A 22963-nucleotide genomic window follows, 5' to 3' on the forward strand; every position below is an offset into this window, starting at 1 on the left:
GAGGGTCCAAAGGAGAATGTTCCAGAGATCAAGTGATCGAAAACCAGAAGATGAAGATGGTTCAAGTGAGTAAATTTATTTATATAGAACTTTCTTTCTCTCTCTGTTATTTTTTTTAAATTTTCTTGTTAGTTAGTTTTTTAAAAAATTATTTTTACGGTTATGGTAGGGAAACTTGAGTTTCAATAACTCGTATTTTCTGACCAAAGGGATTCCAAGTCAGTTTTAGAGTTTTATCTTACTGTCACAACTCACAAGGGTTCGAATCATCAGTTACTTAGCTATGTGTAATATAATGAATATAATCCGTCAATGGGAATCCTCCTTTTGAATCATTTTATTTTTATTTTTTTGAATTGAAGTTGAAGATTACATTTGTTATAATCATATATTCAGAGAGAAAGACTAATACAGAGAAGGTCCTGAGTATATATTGTGTTTATTATTTTCTCTCTCTTTCTACAATCATCCTCTATTTTTTTAAAAAAAAAATTATCTCTTCTTGCATATGCTATAAGCAGTCACTTTTGTAATTGTTTAGGTCTCAACTCGTGCTATTTCTCTCTCGGAGTCTATAAAAATCCATATCTGTAGAGGATTTGATAGTGTAATTGTATAGTCTAACAATGAGAAAAATAGATAAGTTAAATTTTTCTACCATGTTCCTTCCAAGTCAATTTATTTCAGGACAAAGAAAGAGTAATTTATAAATTTAAATTATCACATATTGTCACTAATTCAATGAACTAATTATTTCTCTTCTGTTGCTTGATATATATATTCCATGAAGATTAACAGCAGCAACGATGGTTCTGTTCGTAAATCGAAGGTTGAGCTGGATTTCTTCAAATCTGAAGTGAACATCATTGGTTCCTCGTCTAAAACAAATAACAATAATGGAAAAGATCATGAACATGATTATCTTGATGATCATGAGAAGAACAATACTACAGAAAGGACTTTTTGTTGCAACTTCTGCAAAAGAGAGTTTTCTTCGTCACAAGCCCTAGGAGGCCATCAAAACGCACACAAACAAGAGCGTGCAATTGCAAAACGACGACAAGCAGGGATTGTTTCTGATCATCATTTTGGTTATTTAGGGCATCCCTATTATCCTCCAAACCATCCTTACTATGGTAATTACCCTTATCATCATCCTAATCCCCTGATTAATAGGCCTTTGTTCAATTATAATAGGCCGCTTGGGGTTAGAGTGGACTCCATGATTCACAAACCTTCTTATAACCCTAATTTTAAGTTTAGGCATGATCATCAAACCCTAGATCGGTTTGGTATTAGGGCAAGTCCTGGAACTTTGAGGATTGAAGAAATTAGTGAAATTAGTCCTCCAACTCATCATCAATTTGGACATAATTCTTCTTTTTCAGCTACTACTACTACTATTACTGCTAATATTAGTGGTGATCCACATGTCAAGTTCATACCAGAAGAAGCTTCCAAAGAGGAGGATGATGATCTTGATTCTTCGGGTCTTGATTTGTCACTTAAGCTTTAAGTTAGTTTTTAAATCTCTAGTGGTTTAAGGTCCTAGAAAAAATGTTATAGTTGACCATATTTTTTTTTCAATTTATTTTTATTGAAGTACTTAATTATTTGGCAATGACAATTATTGTTTTTAGTCATTGAGTTTGTTCTCTTGTGCATTTTGGATTTCAAATATATGATATACTTTGACCTAATAATGTAAATAAGAATTAACGACTTAGTAACAAGGTAATACAGTTTGGCTCCGAGTGGTTTGTGTTCAATGGTCACTTTCAACAATATTTAAGTTCAAAAGTTGTATGGTTGAAGAAAATTATCGCTGAAAAAGGTCAATCCTTTAGATTAACAAGGACTCAATATAGCTCCTAAAAAGTTATCAATATTCACAAAAGAGGGGGAAAACTATATGTTTGTTTTTCTTATTTATTTGCAATTTTTCACTAGCATGAATAGATTTCTATTGTTTTTGTATTGTTCATGTTGCTCTCTCAAAAGAAACATTTGAAATCGTCTTTTCTAAATATTTGGATTATCCTCCCTCAAAGGGATTTTGATGGTATTTTTTATTTTTTTTAAAGCAACGATAGATTAAGAGGTAATGAATTGGGGGGGGGGGGGTTTAAATTGAAAATAAAACGTAAAGTGTGGAGGCCAAAAGCCTATTTTAAGGATTTTTACAACTAAAACTTTCAATCTTTTTTAAAGTATTTGAGTTTTGTGACAATCGACCCCCCTTGGCCCCAGATCAATCTGTCCGTGTTAAGTTGCTATTTGGCTCATCATCATGCATTGTTTAGTAAGAAGGATTAAAAAATATTAAATGGATGGTGCCTTTCTCAGAATTTAGGCCTCGTTCTTTCGAAGGTATTAAAAGGTACGTTATTAACTTTTGTCATGTGCATATATACATTATTTTTTTCCTCATAAAATGTTACGCATTTTGTTCATGAATTGCTCTGTAGGGGAACGGGATGAAATTTAACAATGATGCATGGATATTGGATTTCTTTAGTGTTCTCGTGTATAAACATTTTGTTTAAGTTGTATGATGCCTGTTCAGACATTGTTTGGTGTGGGGTAAAAAAAAGGAAAAAAATTGGTGAATAGATATCACCTTCTCTCAATATTTGACTTATCTTTTTTTGGAAATGATTTAAAAGGTTTATTCTATTTGATATAATAAAAATTAAAAGATTTTGGGTTAATGAACAAATAAGATCCTAAACTATTACTTAAAAATTACTTTGGACCTTGAACTCTTAAATTATGCAAAATAAACCCTAAACATTTATATTCATTGTAAAATAAACTCTGACCGTTAACTTTTTAACACCATTATTATTCATGCAGGCACTGTTTATGGTTCATTTTCCTACAAATTTAACCTTGACTGTTATAATACCCGGGTGGATAGTAACAATATTAAAAAAGTTAACAGTCAGGGTTTATTTTGTTATAAATTTAAAAATTTAGGGTTTATTTTGCATATTTTAAGAGTTCAAGGTTCATGATGATTTTGAATAAAAGTTCAAGGTCCTATTTACTCATTAATCCAAAGATTTTTTACAATGATTAAAAAAATATTTTTACATTGGTTAACATGGGAATGTTGTTCAAAGAAGTGTAGAAAATGCTTTTCTATATCAAGTCTAAAACTGATGTAAAAAGTCATCTAATATTTTTTTAAAAAAACTGATATCCTACTTTCAACCTTAGTTATAGACACAACCAATGGTTTTCTACATTAGTTGTCATCATAACCAATATAAAAAGTGATTATATATATATATATATATATATAATATACATTTTGCACATAAAGATAATCAGCTAACTAGTACAATTCATATAAAATTTCCATCCAAACAACACAATCTATTTTAATTATTTAAAACTATCAACTATCAACTATCCATTCAAAATTTGTGACAATTAAAATTGTCACAATTAACTATCTAAAACTATTCACTAGGTATCTGAAACTTGTCTAGAACAAACAAACTTATTAAAATGGTCTAAAATTATATCTAAGCTCACAAACTCTTTGCAAAGTAAGTTACCCAACGTACATGAATGTCTTCAATTTCTTTTTCAGGGAATGGATCTACATTTTCAAACATCTGAAATATAATTTGCAATTAATAAAATGTTAACTAACTAATCTTAAACATCATAATAAAATAAAATTTTCAAAATTATGTTTATTTGTCATTTGAATCATGCTTAATATGATGGTGTTGAGCATGTATCTCATCAATTATCACATAAAGTCTGCACAAGTTAGCCGTTATTGGTTGTTTACAGCTCTGTATAAGAACATATCGTAAGCAACCAGTAAGAAATCCTAATAATTAAATAAGTTTATAAAGTGTTAGGTTCACTTACCTTTGGGTCAAACCATATATGATCCTTAAGCTCATATGCATGTTTTTAAAGACCATGTTTTGATATGTTCTCATTGCTTTATAATCAATATCACAAAGTTAGTAATTAATATATTTGCAATAAATTAAATTGAATAGTTTTGAACTAGTACAAAATAATGGATTTAAAAAAATACACCACTTTAGATGGTGATTCCAAGAATAGCACATTTTCCACCACATACATTCATCAGCACTAGAACATATATGTAATTGATTTGAAGTTGATTAATTTTTCAAGTCTTGAAAATGAAAGAAAAACAAAAATAAGACCCATGAGTATATATAAATGTTTGCATATGTGTGCAGGAATTTCACCTTCTTCAAGCATGTTTGTTTCTATTAGAGTTCACTCTAAATGGTCCAATTTCCTCAAAGTAGGGCCAAGCAACAAGTAGGATGTGTAATATCCTAGAAATTTAAACTCGATTAATTAAGCTTAATGAGAGTAAATTAAGTTCATTAATGTGGTGTATGGCCAAAGAGATCTAAAAGGTGTGTTTGGTTATATTTTTAGCCCTAAATGTAGGTTCGAAGTAACATGAACCATTGAGAATTAAAAGGGGTGAAAAATTAAAGGAAGTGATTTTGTGCCACGTGTCATGGCATGTGGTTGATTCACCATGAACCAATAAGGGATTGGCCTCTCTATGCCATGCACTGTGACACATGATGCCTCTACTGCTGCATATGAGCAAAATTTATTAATATTATGGTCGTGAAACAAACTAAAACTAGAGGAGAGAAAAAGAAGGAAATGAAAGGCAAGATGTTGGCTCTACTAAGGCACAAATTTAGGGAACCTTGGAGACATTTTGGGCTTCCTAACACTAAAGGTAAATGCATTATGCTTCTCTCTTCCCTTTCCTTTCATTTTATGAGGATTTAAGCTAGGGTTTGAGTTAAAATAATGATTTTCAATTTATATGAGTCATGGGTCTGAATCTAATGGCTAAGACATGAATAATGGGAGTGGCTTAAAGTATTTAAACCTCACATCTATGATTTTTTGAATTGTTGATTGTTAGGGGCCATTAATATTTAAAAATGGCAATAAGTAAGGTTGTTGGGAGTGTTTTATTGTTATTAATGGTGATTGTTAGCTTAATAATGATAATGTGGGTCATTGAAACTTAATAAACCTAATGGGTGTAATTGGGAGTGAGTTTATAACTTTGATGAAAGGGAGAATGAGGAGTTATAAAATTAGAAATTACTCAAAAAGGGGATGTTAATAAATGTCCTTGTGATTGGTTATAGATTGTCTAGTTTTGGCACCATTCAAGCTTAAAAAGGAGCTTTAGAAGTTAGCATTTTGAAAGATAAATTTTTAATCTCTTAAAAGTTTGAGATAATTGGAGGAATATCTAGTTTGTATAATTGTTTATTAATTAATTATTTGTTGAATTTAATTATTTGAAACTTGTATGGTGTTTTGAAAACCCATTGATACAAATTTGACATTGTTTGAAGCTGTGATAAATTATTAAAAGCAAAATGTATATTTATACATATGTGATAAATGATGATGATGATTGAGAATATGTTCTTATGTGATATTGATATATAGAGTATATTAGAGAAAGAGAATTATGGGAACGTAATATGATGTGGTTAATGTGAGTTGCGGATATAGCTACAGGAATATAATATGAGTTACGAATGTAGCCACTTAATAGTCACAGATTTTATGTCGGAGGTATCAAGAGAGTATAAGGTTGGCATTAATCATACATTTAGTTCCGGCTATATAGTTGTTGTTATTATGGTTCACCGTGTTTTAAGGGTACGTGGTTGTTATTTTTGCAATCCCAAGATATGTATAATTGCAATACCTAATGACATGAGCTGCATGGCCTATCACATGATTATTATTTTTATGGCCGAGGCTATATGTGATTTTGTGTAAAAAGAGATTGAGTTTATTGCCTTTTGCATCTATAATTAATTGATATGCAACTATATAAACTAGATTAACCTTAGTTACTGAGTAGTTGTACTCACTCCATTATTCAATATTTCAGGGCATAGTTCATCGAATCAAGATCGGGAAAAATGACTAGAGGCATAAGATTTTGAGTAAGTCTTACTTATAGGCCTTTTAGTTTAAATTATGTGTATTAAATATTGTTAATTTATCAACTAGAATTTTATTCTATTATTTTGTCTACTTACATTATAACTGATTTTGTGTATTTCATGCCCTAAACTAGTGATATATAGTTGTAAAGTTTAAATAGAATCGAAATACTAGTGTAAATAAGGTAAAGTGTAATTGAGTTGTTTTTGGATGGATATTAATGTGTTTATGAAAGTTATCACCCCCTTCTTGTTTTTGAGAATCTAAGGAGTTAAGTAGTGAATTTATGATATATGCATGTTGATTTAGTCATGGTCTGTTGCACGAGTCCAAAATAGTTCATTGAATATGGTCTAAAGATTAGTATAGGCTTTTGGCACATTGATTGGAGTTTGGACAACTAAAATATAAGTTAATGTGAAAAAGAAGTAAGATTTGTATTGGGTGTCTAACTTTTTATAAAAAATGATTTGATTGTAAAACTTATGCTATTAGCTAGAGCTAGGAGAAAGCTCTCTATAGACACCTAGATTACCTCAATCAGACATCAGATGAAGAATTAGGATGTGTTAAAAGTTCATCCTGAGTGCTATCATATAACAACACAATTTCCTATTAAATTCATGCAATGTGTCGTGGCGCATGGCCCTTCACGTCACGGTGCATGGCACAGAGGTGGGCATACCATGGCACACCTATAGTTAGCCTCAACATATGTGCTATTTTTTTACACAGTTCATTATTTTGAAGTTAATATGCAAATGTTTTGATTCTCTCAATTCTTATGCTTTTGCATAAGTTTTAAACTCTAATTTGTGAATGTTTGATGATTTACGGGAGTATTTTACATTATAAAAACTTGAGATCCCGTTTTGTGTAAATTTGATAAACTTAGTAATCCTTATTGAATTTAGACTCTTAATTGCTATGAATTTGGTAGTTAATGGAGTTTAAGTAAGCATATTTTATAGGATGGGCTAGCCTGAAGGGCTACCTATAGCCCGTGCCCATAGTTAGCCTGTCATTACCCGTTTAAAAATGAGCTGTGTTAGACCAGGTATGGGCTAGCCTGATTTCACTTGTAAGACCATAAATTTACATAAGAAATAAAAAGATAAAATCAAGAAGAGGATAAATCGAGTTTTAGATCCATATCACAACCAATAAATTTACAAATCTAAAACAAAGCAACAGGAGAGATCTAGAATACATTCAATAAAATTTACAGATCTAGAACAAAGCTTAAGCAATAAGAGAGATAAATAATAAGTTGATTAAGAACAAACGTGATGAGCTACACGGCGTCGATGGTAAGTGATGGGAGAGGGAATGATGGTGACTTCAGGAGTGAGGCAGTTGCAATGGTGATTCTATGAGTTTGAGGTGGTGATAAGGTTAACTCTCTAAATTTGGACTCTAGATCTGGAGTGGAAGGATGCAGCACAAGGCTTTATAGTTTGTAAAAGAAGAGGAGATTTTGTCTTGAGATCAAACTCCGTTTGAGTTTGAGATCCCTTAAGGAAGGAGTAGAGCAACTATGGCATTGAGGGGAGGCGTTACATGTCGAGGGATGAGGGCAAAGGGCAACTGATTAGATCTCTATTCTCTACACTGGTTGACACAAGGGAGAAGGAAGGGGATGAAGATAGCAGATTGCTATGCCTAATCAATTCTTGGAATTCAAAATGTGTGCAAGAGTGAGGCACCTAGTGTCAAATCTTGCGTGCTAGATTGGCTAAGAGAGTTTGAGAATTGAAATTAAATTATTTTACTTATTTTGCTTTGAAGGTTTACTCACGTGTATGATATTTTTTTTCAATTTTTTAAATTAATCATATACAAGTCGGGACAGGCTAGCTTGAGGGGTAACTTGTAGCTTGTGCCGCACATTCATCTTGTTAATGAGCTAGCTCGTATAAGTGGCCTACACATTTTTTTTTGTTTACTCGCTCGTTTTGATAGGGTTTTGGCAAGTATACCAAGTCATGGGTTGTTTGCTTAGCCCTACCTCAAAGGCTCCAAAGCCTAATAAAGAACAAGTTGGCCTTATGAATTGTAAGAATAGAACTAATTGATTCATCATTAAATCACATAAAATATGCTAAATATTTGAAAGTGATATATACAAAAATCATAATCATAATTTTTCTTTAGCCAACACTGCTAAATTCAAGTTCATGCATGATTTTTCACCTTGTCAAGTCAATAATATGTACATGTCATTATTTAGCCAATACTGTTAAATCTATCTAAACCTTTAAACTTAATCATCATAATCATCATTACATTTACATATCACCTATTTAGCTTTCACAATCTCAAATCATCATAAAAATTCATCAACTTGGTCTAACTAGAGTTTTAGATTTAAGCTCCTTATTATCATAATCACCACCAAAACAATATAAATAACACCTATTTAACTTTAAAATTGCCATAAAATTTAGACCTAATGGTTGAGTATCTCCAAAAACGAAAACTCTAACCATAAACTCTACAAAAACTAGCTTAAAGAAGAGATTGGAGGGTAAGAATGAGATTAGAAGAGCTTACCTCAGTGATAATCCTAAAAAAAATGCTTGGAACTAATACCTACACTAAACCCACGAGCAACCCACTAAAGAAACTAACATGAACACAGTTGAAAATGGAGAAGACAAAGAAAGGGGAGGGAGATTTTTGCACAAATGGAAGATGGAGTTCGAGAAAAGGAAGAGAATAAGTAAGGAGGATCAACGCCATTAAAGATATGTGATTTTAGGCAAGGAAAATGGTGAAGATTGAGGAGAAAATTATGTCTATGAGTGACAAAACATGAAAAATGACATCTATATGAGAGGAAGATAATGATGTAAAAGTTTAAAAAACTTTTCACATTAGTTCTAGGAAATACTTTCTATATCAATAATAACTAAAACTTATAGAGAAAGTAATTACTTTTTTAAAATTTTAAATACTTTCTACATCGATTGACTAGGCAATTTATGTAAAAAAATATTACTTTTTACATCAGTTCCTGAAGGAACGAATGTAAAAAGTCTTTTCTACATCAATTTCTTGAGGAGCCGACATAGAAAGTTCAACAATGAAGCTAATAAGTACAAAATTGTACCACTTTAGCTTTCTACATCGTTTGCCTAGTAACTGATGTAAAAAGTCTCTTGTAAAAAGCCAAATTTATACTAGTGATTGATTGTACATTTGCTTGGTGTGTATACATTTAGGTTATATATCTTTATTGTTCTCAAGTATATACTTTTTTTATAAAAAAAAAAAGTTATATCATGCCCATTCATACATTGTTTAGTGAGAAGAATTAAATATAATTAACATTTACTATGTTCCATATACACTTTTCTCTTAAAATGTTACTCAACTTGTTCATGCATTGTTGGGTATGAAAAATTAAAATTAAAATTAAAAACAAGCCATAAATGTTACATTCCTTAAAATATCTAGAGCATATTTTTTTTTCAAATGATTTTGTAAGAGCATTTTTTACACTAACTTTATGTGTATGCATCGATACTCAAAATTATATTAGTTCATGCATCATTTTGTCATAAAAACCAGAAACACAATAAAATGATACATGGATGTGGCTTTTCATCAATATTTAGTTTACTTTCTTTAAGAGATTTTAAAGGTACATTTTTTTATATTAACCTTATGTATCATGTTTTCTCATATAATGCATTATTTGGCATCATGCATTGTTTGATAGGAAGGATTATATAAGTTTGTGCATGAATATTGTCATTTTCTAATATCAAGACTATCTTTATTACAAGTGATTTTAAGGGTGTATTTTAATATTGGCTTCATGCGCATATACATTCATTGGTAAAAGTATTATCTTGTTTGTGCATGCATATGGTTAAAAAAAATAGTACATATATAATGCAATAATTACAAGTTTTAAACATGCTTCATATAAGTCTAGGATGAAACTTGGTTCTAATATCATTTATTGAAGAATAAGGAGTGGTCATTATAGAACATATGTATTAGGGTTGATTACTATTAAGTATCAATTGTAACAACTTGTTAATGATATTACTTAGGGCCTATATATATATATTGGGCTAAATACATTAGGGTACAGGGGTTTTAATGATTCTAATTAATAATATGTTTTCCCTTTCACATTTGTCTTGGGCTCATATGTTTAAGATAGTACCAGAGCAAATGCAAGATCTTAAAGCTCCGCCTGTTTAATGTACCCATTTCTCTTTTTTGTTCTTGAGCTCTCAAAGTGGCTGTTAAGTGTTGTTTTCTTGCCTACTCTTTCATCTTCAAATGCATACACTAGATTTGATTTTCTTGGTTCCTGTATCCACACATCTATCTCTTTTAGTTTTTTTCCTTTAAGATTGTTCTCGTTTGTTGACGCTACTCAATCAAAGTTACGTTGACAACTCCTTTCTTAAGATTGTTCCCAGTTACTTTTGCCCATGCTGCTTAAGTACAACCATGATAGTTCTTTTTTATAGTTTATCTCCCTTTACATCTTGTGTTCTTGCTGCTGTGACAAGGTTGTGTTTGTTAGAGTTCTTTTTTTTAATATCTCCTTTTTCATTACTATCTCCAGTGGATACCTCGAGTGAGTCTGGTCACCTTAAATCACCTGCCTCTCTTATTGATTTCTCTTATCCTTTGTATCCCTTTGACATTCAAACTCTCTTCTTAGTTTCACAAGTTCTTTTAGGATTTGAAAATTACCCTGTATGGAGTCGTTCATTGCATATTGCTTTTCTTGGATGAAATAAATTAGGTTTTATTGATGGTTCTTATCTCAAAGGGAAGCAACATCCCTCTTTACAAGGTTAGTAGGATCATTGCAATGTTATTCTTTTTTGGCTTTTTAATTCTGTTGATAAATAGATTGCCAACAGCATTGGATTCTCCAAAAATGCTCATTTAGTATGGTAAGACTTAAAAGAAAGATTTGACAAAACTAATGGGACCAAAATATTCACTTTGCATTACGTCGTGCCATCAACACATTGGTTCAAGGGACTATGAATGTCTCTTCTTACTTTACAAAGCTTAAAGAAGTCTAGGATGAATATTAAGCTCTTGTCATACCTAATTGTTAGTGCCATGCCTCACAAGTTTACACTAAGGTTGTTCAAGTGTAAAAGTTGTTTCAATTTCTCATAGGGCTTATCGAACCTTTCCACCAAGCATGCAGTTATATTTTACTCCAGAATCCTTTACCCTTCACAAATAAGGCTTATTCCATGATTATTCAAGAAGAATTTCAATGACAAATTACCATTAGGCCTTCTTCTACTCCATTTGAAGGCTCTGTCGTAGAACAAGCACAGGCTATGGTAAGGGACGGGAATGTAGTAGTTCCATAAATAAGTGCTTCCATTGCCACAAGAAAGGGCATAATAGGGAAACATATTATCAACTTATTAGTTTTCTCTCAAATTTTTTCGTTAGTCATAGTAAGAGGCCATATGATGATGGTGTTAACAAATTAATTGAAGAAGTTGTGATAAAGAACATAGCTGGACAAGAAGATAATTTTTCAAATCAATCATTCTTTACTTTAGAAGAATATAAATAAATTTTAGAAATGTTAAAGAAAGACTCTACTTCTAATGAGGCAATAGTTAACATCATGGCTACAAAAAGTTATATTGAATGCATTCAATTTGATCATCTTTCACTGTCTTATCATAATTTTATTGCTACTATTAATAATGTAATTGAACCTATATGTTATGAGGATGTTGTTAAGGATAATAGATGGGTAAAAGCCATGCAACAAAAATGAGTGCCTTAAAAGCCAGTAAGACATGGAAAACAGTACCTTTACCTAAAGGAAAAAAGGTCATAGGTTGTAAATGGGTATTTAAACCAAAATACAAGGCAAATGGAAGTCTTAATAAGCTGAAAGCTAGATTAGTTGTAAAAGGCTACAACCAAAAGGAGGGAATAGATTTTTATAAAACTTGTTCACTTGTTGTCAAGATAGTTACTACTAGGGTTGTACTAATGTTAACTATTGTAAATAATTGGGCAATACATCAAATGGATGTAGATAATACTTTTTTACAAGGTGACTTGCATAAAAAATTGTATATGTTTATCTTATAGGGGTTTTAAACAAAACTAGGATATAAATCAAAAGTTTGTAAGCTTGAAAAGTCTCTTTATAGACTAAAACAAGCATCAAGGCAATGGAATTGAAAACTTACTCAATCATTAATAAATGGGGGTTTCGTTCAAAGTAAACATAATTATTCTTTATTTTTAAGCAACATGTCAGTAATTTTATTGTTGTATTAGCATACGTTAATGACTTGATGATCACTAAAACTAGTTAAAAGTACATTGATAAATCTAAGAAATACCTACATAGTCAATTCAAAATTAAAGATATTGGAAAAATGAAATACTTTCTTGGGATAGAATTGGTGAGAACAAAAATTAGAATTTTTCTTTGCTAAAGGAAGTATATTTAGAACTTCTTGATGAGATAGGATTGGATGAGGCATATGAAGTAGCAACTCTAATGAAACACAACTTAAGCTTATCCCAAAGAGATAGATGAAGACAAGTTCCTTGAAGATGCTAAGGTCTATCAAAGATTGATAGGTAAGTTGTTGTATTTAACCCTAACCAGACTTGATATCTCTTTTTTTGTGCAACTTTTGAGTCAATACATGCAAACTCCTAAGTCATCACACATGAATGTTGCAATGAGATTAGTCAAATATTTGAAGAGCAGCCCTAGACAAGGAATATTCCTCTCATATGCAAATAACATAAAGCTCGAATGCTATTGTGATTTTGATCATGAAAGATGTACTGAGTCAAGGAGATTTGTAGTAGGATATATAATAAAATTAAGAGATTCATTAATTTCTTGGAAATAAAAAAAAGCAAACTATAATGTTAAGATCATCAGTTAGAGCATAATATAGAGCCCTTGGATCAATAATAGTAAAAATAATTTGGATATTAGTCTTGATGAAAGATTTAAAATTCAATAATTTAAAACCAGTACAAGTACATTGTGATAGCAAGGCGGCTATTTACATTGCTTTTAATCAAGTATTCTATGAGCTTAAGAAGCATATAGAGATTAATTGCCACTTCATTAGGGAAAAACTTGTACAAGGAATGATTTGCCTTCATGTCAAATCCGCACAACAGTTAGCATATGTTCTTACAAAAGTATTAAAAAGAGAGCAACATGAATACCTTCTCAGCAAGTTAGGAACTAAGGGTTATAAAGTTCCAAACTTGAGGAGGAGTGTAGAACATATGTACTAGGGTTGATTACTATTAATTATCAATTGTAACAGCATGTTACTCATGTTACTTGAGGCTTTATATATATATATATATATATTGGGCTAAATACATTACAATACAAGGGTTTTAGTGATTCAAATGAATAATATGCTTTCATGTTTAAAAGTCTCATTAAAAGGGGGAGAGAACAAATGAGAAATAAACAGTTGAGAATAGCAAGACACTATATTTTAACTCTGAGATCTTAAAACTCAAGTTTATAAGTAATTCCACTTTATTCTATATTATCTATTATGTACAACTTTACCTGGTGCAAGACTTCCATATTAGCTTAAGTTCACTTACTCTTGAATATATTAACAATCTTGTCCTCAGTTGTAATTCATAAACTCCCTAAATATGCCGTAAAACACCAAGTCTCTACCTTCCATAATTATTGCTAGTTCAATTTTCAAGCTTTAAATGTTGTGGCACACACAAGTTCTTACCCTTGCAATTAAAGATAGTTTCATAAAGAGACTTGAACCTATGCATAATTATAAGCTTCCAATAATAGATTTTTTCATTTAGGTCCAAAATAAAAATTAAATTTTGATACCACTTTTAGGAATAAAAAGCCATAAAGCCAAGAGACCAGTCTCTAGTTACATTACTGATAAAGTTATATTTAGTTGAGCCTTTTGTTTGAGTAGGCATTTCCCTTTATTGGACATAAGTTGACTTTCTATTCATGATGATTGCATATGGATGGAAAAAATGTAACAACCCCAACTTACACCCAATTTTTCAACACATATTTTTTCAAACAAAAAAACATGTCCAACAAATCAATGAAAATCTCTTTAAACCAAAAACTAGGACCTCGGGTATTTGAAGCCCAAATTACATGTCACTACAATTGATTATAATGTAACTAAACAACTCTCAACCTTAAGTTTAACAAACCCACGATACTACTATGATAGAAAAGGAAGAAATTCATTTAAATATTCTATCATAGTAAAAAAGTTTAAAACCAATAAATAATAGTTAACCATGTTATAAAAAATATAAACTTATAATCAAAATCCTACTAAGTTAATAAAAGATTTATACTTAAAATTTCAATGTAACTACAATGGAAAAAGAATAAAAATAAGCTTTAAAACTTACCATGCATGATTGAAAAGAGATTTTCTAATTGTTTGGACTAAAATTAGCATGCTGGGCCTAAGAGGAAAATAGCTGGAGCCCAATCTAATATGAGGGGAGACTTAGCCTAGAGTTGAGTTGGTTTCACATAAACAAGTGGAATGCCACATTTAGATAAGCAACAATGAGAGCATTCCCACTTTAGACCACTACCCAATTATTTCAGAGTACTCATTCTCCTTACTTTGCACAACGAGGCCCACCTTTGCCATAAAGTGGCATAAACAATTAATTGCTACTAATAGAGCCAAACTTAAATTTAAAAGGAGCATACCATTGTTATTTTTTTATAAATAGACAACAAGTGCATGACTAAAGGACTCCCAACACTCTATCAAACTTACACAAGACTTGCCTAATGCATAATGCTAATATTGACCCCGTGTCAAATAACTTCGCTCAATGCAAACTACTTCTTTTATGCAAGCTTAGCTTCCTAGGCTAGTTTGTACTTTTTTTCCCTCTTTGTCTTCACAGAGCACCCCGTTGTATTCATTCACTAGAAATACAATCGAGCTTTACATATCACAAGGTGCGCCCTTTATTTTTCTCACATGCATTTAACTCTCTAAGGAAATTGTGGTAAGGACCTTGAAAACCCGCTTGATCATTTAATTCAACCCATATTTTTTAGGGCATATTCATCTAGCATACTTCGCACACTCCTAAAGGTTGCAATGCTCTGACCTTTCCCCTAAAATTGAGTCAACACTAATATATAAAAATCCATGATGAAAACCTCTACAATGGTAAACAAAACAAATCATATGAACAACCCTTAAATACTAACATCCACATCAAAAACCTCTTTTCAAAACACTAGTGTGCCAAGGCACTAAGCTCACTAGTTATTTATGGTTAATCATGTAATTAGGCTTCAAACTACGATTTAAATTGAGCCTAGAATGATGTAAAAGGTTAAATAAGGTTCAAAATAGATATTAGGCTATTTCTTGCCTAACAGTGTGGGCTTAGGTTAAGTGCCCTGTTTTTACATAAAGAACATGTCTAAAAACTTCTCTCTAAATTTACATGAAGGTAGTTACATCAGCTCTGATAATTGGTTCAATAAATTTAAATGCCATCAATAAATTTGAAAAGCCACTAATCCTTTCATATAATGAAATAGCTTCAAACATGGTGGGATTCGAGAAATGAAAGCTTACCATACAAAGAGAGTTAATTTTCAGGAGAAAGCTTCCAATCATTTTCCCATACGCCTCGCAAGTAGAGAAATGGCTGAGATGCTTGTTATATTTTGGACAATACTTCACTTGAAAGCCGTCAAATGACCAGATGAGAGGATGATGAAGAGTACTAGATCACTGTAAGCTAAAAAAATAAAATAACATAGCGTCATTTAAAAGATGCAAAACTCATAGTGCAAACTAATCTTGTCAAATAGGAGAACCTGGGAGTCAAAATCAATAAGTTGATCTAGAATCACCAAAAGCTGGCCGATAAGCATAAAGAATGAAATGCACATTTACATTTGCATTTGAATCTAAACAGAGGAAGTAGAGATCAGGGTGGAAAGGCATGAAATCTTAATCGGAGGAAGCTCAGAACCTTAAGGCAAAGCTACCAGAAGAGAGGGTGAGACGAAAAGAATAAAGGAGAAAGGCAAATGTATCGATGCAAAGGCAACAAATCTAAATAGGGTAAGTGAAGATTGGAGGGGGAAAACTTGAAAGCTGAATGGAGGAAGCTTGGAATGTCGAAGGCAAAATTAAAGGAGAAAACAGAAGGGGATGAGAGGAGGAGGGGAAAGAAGGAGAAAGGAAAAAAGATGGGTGGAGTAGTAGACGGCAGATGGTAGAGTAATTAGCTTTTTTGTTCTTTGAAATTTGAGATTTGGGAGAGAGTTTGAAATTTGAAAATAAAGGGATGGAACCTTTCTTAAGCTGACTTCCTGTAGCAGCAAGCCTGATGCTAAACAAAAAATAAAGCTAGAACTATTCAATGAAAGAGTAATATAGGTAACGAGTGGATATGAGCCATTTTCTATGTAGCTTGAAATCTTTTGATATACAAGACATATAGATTGATCTATAGCTTAGTCTAAAAAGTTCAGTAATTTTTTTGGGTAAAGTTTGGGGGTTCTTAATTTTTATATTAATATATGAGTGTTATTATTTTTCCAATTTTTTTGGACCCACACCCCATCCCTCTATTGTGTTTTGAGTGATATTATAATTTCATTTATCATCATAACGAAGCTTGCAAATCCGTAGGGAATTGGACTCTGCTTTGGGCTGGATTCTGAGTGATTTTTACCGGAACGGGAGCTATCAGATATCCCCGCGACCACGCCCACGTACCAGAAAACGCCGATAGAGGTTGCCGTATTTCGTTGAGGCTAAGCCCACGTGTACATAATGTTATCGGTGGGCCCCTTGCAGCTCTCTCGCTTTATGAGTTCGTTATCTCTCAGACACGTGGATATCCTCCGCCTCACTTGTGTTTCGTTTCAGTGAGTGCGCGCGACCCCGGAGGCAGGACGAAATGACGTTTGAGGCTCTCTTCGTTACCGTCACGAAGCTCGCTGGAGCAATCGTCACGATCAGCGTCGCCGCTAATGCCTTCTCATTCTTCCGTTTCAAGAGAAAGAATCTTCGCCCATTCCGCTCGCCTATTGACGAGTCCTCCAACGTGCTCGCTGTCTTCAATGTTGACGGTGAGCAACTAGAAATGATCACTTCCGTTTTCAGACTATTTGAGCAATCTGGGATTTGTTATTGTTAGTAAAGTCTAAGTGATTATTGAGTATTGTTAATTGTTGGTGTCCTACTTCTGGTCATATAAACTTGGGGACAGGGGAATTCTTAGTAAGTTCGGAGAATCGTATATAACGCAATTGCGAGGGTTTAGTCCGAAGAAGTATGAAGCTCGAACTTGATTTTTAATGGGAGGAAATTTAGTTTAAGTTCTTACTTCAACTGAAATTGGTTTCGGGTTTTATGCAAAGGATTAGAAGTAAGAATTACTCGGTTATTGGGAGGGCCATGGAGTCGTGGTTGGCAAGAAATTTCTCGACAAATGCATGTTGCAATTCGAGAAGCTGACTACTCATCGCCAGGGGTTGGAGCGCTGTTCTTGATTATATTCTAGGGGTTCTTCTGACCAGGATTGTGACTACGTTTAAGTTTCTTGGCTTTGTCCTCTATGTACCAAATAATTAAGCAAGAACTACACGGCCCGCAACTGCGAAGCTATCGTATTATTATTGATTTGACGAGCTATATTTGTCAAACTCAACAACTTTATTAAATTTTTGGCTTGTCATTGATAATATAACATTCTCATGTATATGGTGATCCTACTTAGCGTATGTAATTATGTGCAATTGTGTATATCTGAAAGTGGGTCACGAAGTTTCTTTTCGTGATGACTACCTGCAGAAGAAAAAATGGTTTTCTCTTTGGCCTGGCTACAGCACCAGCGCATGTTGAGGATAGGCTCAATGATGCTTGGATTCAGTTGCAGAAGAACAAAAGCCTAATGTTGACTCACAAGAGGTCAAACAAAAAGCTGATGCTTTAATGGGCTCTGCTACTGGTGATGGTGGGTCTCACCAAGCTGCTTCATCTCAGCAACGTGATGATTATGCAGTCAAAAAGAGGAAAAGGCCTTTAAAGGTTGCTATGGAGGCCATGATCAGAGGATTTGAGAGTACTCAAAAGAAGAAGAAGAAGAAGCACCAGCTGCCGTGCTGGAAGAGGAACAGCAATACAATGTAACTGCTTGGCATAATGTTCCAAACCCGTAAGCCCAGATTTTAATGTTGATATCATGTATTTTTTAAGCATCAATTAGTAAAAGAGATGGATATTGTGTGCTTTTGGAGTATCTTAATCATGTCACAGGGGATACGTTCATTCAAAATATAAAATGATGCCTCATTCTCAGGAAGGAGAGATTAAGGTTTGGTCTGATCCTGATACAGAACTGAAGTTGGCCAAAGATACTGGTGTTACTGTCTTTCGCATGGGTATAGATTGGACAAGAATAATGCCAAAGGAACCTGTAAATGGGCTGAAACAATCTGTGAGTGTCTTAATGGCTTTCCATACTGATTAAGTATTAAAAGATGCCATCTTTCACTGCTTCGCAAGTGTGATAACTGATAATTAGTATTGTTAGATAGCTTCTTAAGGAGACAGCTGAGGTGTTTTCTGATATTGTTTATGAAAAACCAGTTCAGTGAATTCAACTGGTCCAGATATTTTACTTTTATGAGTAAGTTACTCAATCTTCTTAGGTTAATTATGTGCTTTGGAGCGTTATAAGTGGATTATCAGTAGGGTTCGATCATATGGAATGAAGGTCATGCTCACTCTTTTTCATCACTCACTACCACCCTGGGCTGGTGAGTATGGAGGTTGGAAGCTGGAAAAGACTGTTGATTATTTCATGGACTTTACCAGGTTAGTCTTTCCTTCGTGTTAGTTGTCCATATATGTTATTTATGTTATTTCCTCTAACTGCTTCTAGTGACATTTGCGTTAGAACAACCACTGCACTGTGCCAGCCTATCCTTGTTTGTAAGGGAAACCAGTGCATGCATGCCTATTTCACAATGTAATGGGATTTTTAGAAAGAAAAACTTAGGTACTCAAACTTGTATATTTAAGGTACTGTTATTTCAATGGAATCAGGACATGCGGATTTTTCCATGCATTATTTATTCTATAACTTTATTATATTAATGTCAATCATGATTTTCCCAATATATATAGCAATTGTGATGTCAAACATGATTGAACTTTCTATTTGGATTTTCGATTTTTCTCCATTATGATATGAGAGCAATTTACTGCAGAATCGCATCATTTTCTTGTTTCTGGGCCTTTTTTCTCTTTCTCACTAAGGTGTGTGTGTGTGATAAGGAAAAAATAAAATTTAATGGAAAAAAGTATTACAAAAGAAAGGGGAGTACGAGATATTCCCCTAAACAAAAGCCTGCAAATTAAAACAAAAGATAAAGATAAGGTATCAAAGCCATTTTTGGGCTTCTTCTAAAAGCTTAACCTTTCAGTAATTTATGGTCATTGATAATGTCCCATTGACTGGGTGGTCAGGTTTTGATCATTGTCACTACCATTATCTTTTCATGACAATTTATGTTGAGCCTGGCCTGATTAACAAGCCCCAACCCAAAAACCTGGCCTGATTTGACTGGGTTTTCCGTGTCTTCCAGGTTTGTCTGACCTGTATATTGAACCATTATATAATAATTGGAAGCAATTCTTGGAGCTGTATTATACTATTATATAAACCACTGGTTTCATATTAAACAATTTAATTAAGCTGCATGTTGATTGGCAGAGCTGTCCAACTTTCTCCTTGTTGATTAATATATCTGTCCATCGTTACATTTTGTTGTTAAAAAGTAGTGGTTTTTCCCTTGTGATAAAAAATCACTTAAGACAGTTGCGAAGGTTTGTGAATGACTGAACATTAGTTGCCCTCCATAGTAAACTGTCCATCTTGAATTATGACACTGTTTGTTTGCTGATATTTATTAAATCCCATATGTTGGTATCAGCATGTAGTGGTTACTTTGAGATTGCATTGAGCAGCTTGGAACTTGTCCTCATGTTCCTTCCCCTACATGATTATGTTCTTATTCAGTGTCAATGAGTTATTCATCTTTCGGTAGTATGTGAAATGATGCTTTTCCTCATCTCTTATATTCCATGTTGCAGGCTTGTTGTAAACAATGTATCTGATCTGGTAGAATATTGGGTTACTTTTAATGAACCTCATGTCTTCTGTATGCTTACTTATTGTGCTGGAGCTTGGCCTGGTGGTAATCCTGATATGCTGGAGGTTGCTACATCTGCTCTTCCAACTGGTGTTTTCCAACAGGCCATGCATTGGATGGCTATTGCACACTCAAAAGCATATGATTATATCCATGAACAAAGGTTTGCCTTTCTCAAAGAAGCTACAGAATATGTAGCTTGCTTATAGAACCTTGAACAATATTTATGACCTTTTTCTTTTGAATCCATCTTAATCAATAAGTTATGCTTTCATAGTTGATGTCCATGGTTGACCTCTTTGCTGATTTTGTAATTATAAGTTTCTGATTCATGAAAACCTTTTGGCAGTGACTCGTTTAAACCCATAGTTGGTGTAGCACACCATGTGTCATTCATGCGACCCTATGGTCTGTTTGATGTTGCTGCTGTTTCACTGGCTAACTCCATGACTCTCTTCCCGTACATTGATAGTATTTCTGGCAAGCTGGATTTTATAGGCATAAACTACTATGGGCAGGTTTGTTTTAATAACATGGTGAATGCACTATGTGCATTAGGCTCATACTTATATAACTATTCTAACATTTAGGAAGTTGTTTCTGGTGCGGGACTGAAACTTGTGGAAACAGATGAGTACAGTGAATCTGGTCGTGGGGTATATCCTGATGGCTTGTATCGCATGTTGCTTCAGTTCCATGAAAGATACAAACATCTAAACGTACCCTTCATCATTACTGAAAATGGGGTCTCTGATGAGACAGATCTAATTCGAGGTCCATATCTGTTGGAACATTTGCTTGCTGTATATGCAGCCATGATAATGGTTTGGACTCTGAATTTACCATTGATCAGCTTTAAATCATTCATTTCCTTGTATTGATTGTTATCATGCCAGGCCTTCTTTTTCTGGTTTATAGGGCGTGCCTGTGCTTGGTTACTTGTTTTGGACTATTTCTGATAATTGGGAGTGGGCTGATGGATATGGTCCAAAGTTTGGACTCGTTGCAGTTGACCGAGCTAATAATCTTGCACGCAACCCACGCCCTTCTTACTACCTATTTTCTAAAGTTAGAACTCTTTCTATAGTTGTTTTACTTGACACTATTTTTCTCTGAACAGACACCTTTAATGTATCCTTAATTCCAGATTGTGAACACAGGGAAAGTCACACGTGAAGATCGTGACAGAGCATGGAATGAACTCCAGAGAGCTGCCAACGAGAAGAAACAAGACCATTTTATCGGGCTGTAAATAAGCATGGTTTGATGTATGCAGGTATCCATTGAGAGTCTGAGTTTGTCTTATTTTTGGATTCTGATTCAATTGCCCACCAAAGGAAGCAGGCTGCTGTTGCCTTAACAGAATAGTGTTCTGAATGTCTAAGAGAAAAGAGCGACAAAAGAAAAAAGAGAAAATGACAATGCTTTCCCTGGTATTTGAGAGACCAAGACCTCTTCTATCACTAATCAAATTCTGCTTGCCTCCTCCAGCTTCCCTTCCTCTGTAATATTCTGTCCTGCTCCCATTCTCTCCTACCCTCGCAGTACCAGAAAAAGGTAGTTAAACTGGGGCTTCCCCCCATTTTGCCCCTCTTGCCAGCTCCTTGTCCTTATGTGTTTTTCTTCCTTCTAGTATAAAATAGGCTCCCTTCATCTTCCTTTCGTTCATTCTTCCCTATCCTATTGTAAACTCCCTACAGCCCGTCATAATCACTCACATTCTGGGCTTTCAGCTTATATTCTGTTTCAGGCTTTCATGGTGCGTGTGATGTGTGCGTGCGCCTTTGGACTTCACTTGCTCATCTTTCTCTATCCCCCCTTCTCATATTAACAATTGCTCACCAATTCATTCAGTCGCATTGTTTTGCCAGCGTCACTTCGAACCAATAATTTTGTCAGTTCATGGTTATAGAAGTAATAATAAAACCAATGCGCAGAAGTTGAGGACAAATATTTCTGGGTCCTTTCTGAGTTCTATGTACTTGTATCTTGACTTACCCTGACTTGTTGCATAGCAAATTTAAAAATCATATCAAGTAGTTGTTCAATTCATGGGCTATTTGTATCTGACCAGTCAGATCAAATTACATTGATTCCATGTAACTGTAGTTTGACATGTCTATAATTCCTTGTGACTCCTGAGCGAAGGCTGGACTTTTCTATATTAGTGGTAAATTTGGATAAAAGTAAACCACTGTTTTCCTTGTTCCTCATTGAAGGTGGACTCGATGAACCCATTCAGCGACCTTATGTTGAGAGAGATTGGCGGTTTGGCCACTATGAGATGGATGGCCTACAGGATCCTTTGAGCGCTTCTCAAGATTCATCATCCGCCATTCCCCCTGAAAAGAAAAGGAAACCTCAGAGAGAAGAGCGACACATTAGTTCTTCAGCCTCTTGAAGGTAGATTTTAATATTCTGCCACATATCTAAAACTTAGGTCTCATAATGAGCACTTTGTCCAAGGCAAGAGTTCAAGTGTATCGTCCATTACTCCATCTGTTTGTCGTTGTGTTCAATTTAGAGCTTCTATCATTATGGTGTTTAACACCAAATACTAGATATATGCTCAACAAAGAAGTCATTTACTGCATAATATAAGTGTAGAAGGGTCTACTTTACCTTACAAACCAATGCAGACCCTGCATTTCTCTTTGCTTAGTAGCCAGATATTAGGTCCTAAGCACTCTCAATCCTCGTTCATCACGATTGGTAGAATAC

The 22963-nt window shown here is 33.7% G+C and overlaps 1 long non-coding RNA gene and 1 pseudogene across 2 annotated transcripts; one reads left to right on the forward strand and one right to left on the reverse strand.

The window, feature by feature from the left end:
* Positions 1-718: 718 nt before the first annotated feature.
* On the reverse strand, positions 719-16235 carry LOC129310022 (uncharacterized). Of its 2 annotated transcripts, none has more exons than XR_008592999.1 (3): positions 15887-16235; positions 15642-15807; positions 719-878 (listed from the first exon to the last, which is right to left on the reverse strand). It is a non-coding gene; the product is annotated as an uncharacterized LOC129310022 (long non-coding RNA). The 2 variants fall into 2 exon arrangements; XR_008592998.1 differs by lacking the exon at positions 719-878 and adding an exon at positions 3411-3626.
* A 547-nt stretch (positions 16236-16782) lies between these two features.
* On the forward strand, positions 16783-22643 carry LOC129308438 (beta-glucosidase-like SFR2, chloroplastic; annotated as a pseudogene).
* Positions 22644-22963: the final 320 nt, after the last annotated feature.

This window comes from Prosopis cineraria, unplaced genomic scaffold (genome assembly GCF_029017545.1).
Source record: "Prosopis cineraria cultivar Desert tree isolate PC_DT_omini unplaced genomic scaffold, ASM2901754v1 PC4, whole genome shotgun sequence".
NCBI classification, from domain to species: Eukaryota; Viridiplantae; Streptophyta; class Magnoliopsida; order Fabales; family Fabaceae; genus Prosopis; species Prosopis cineraria.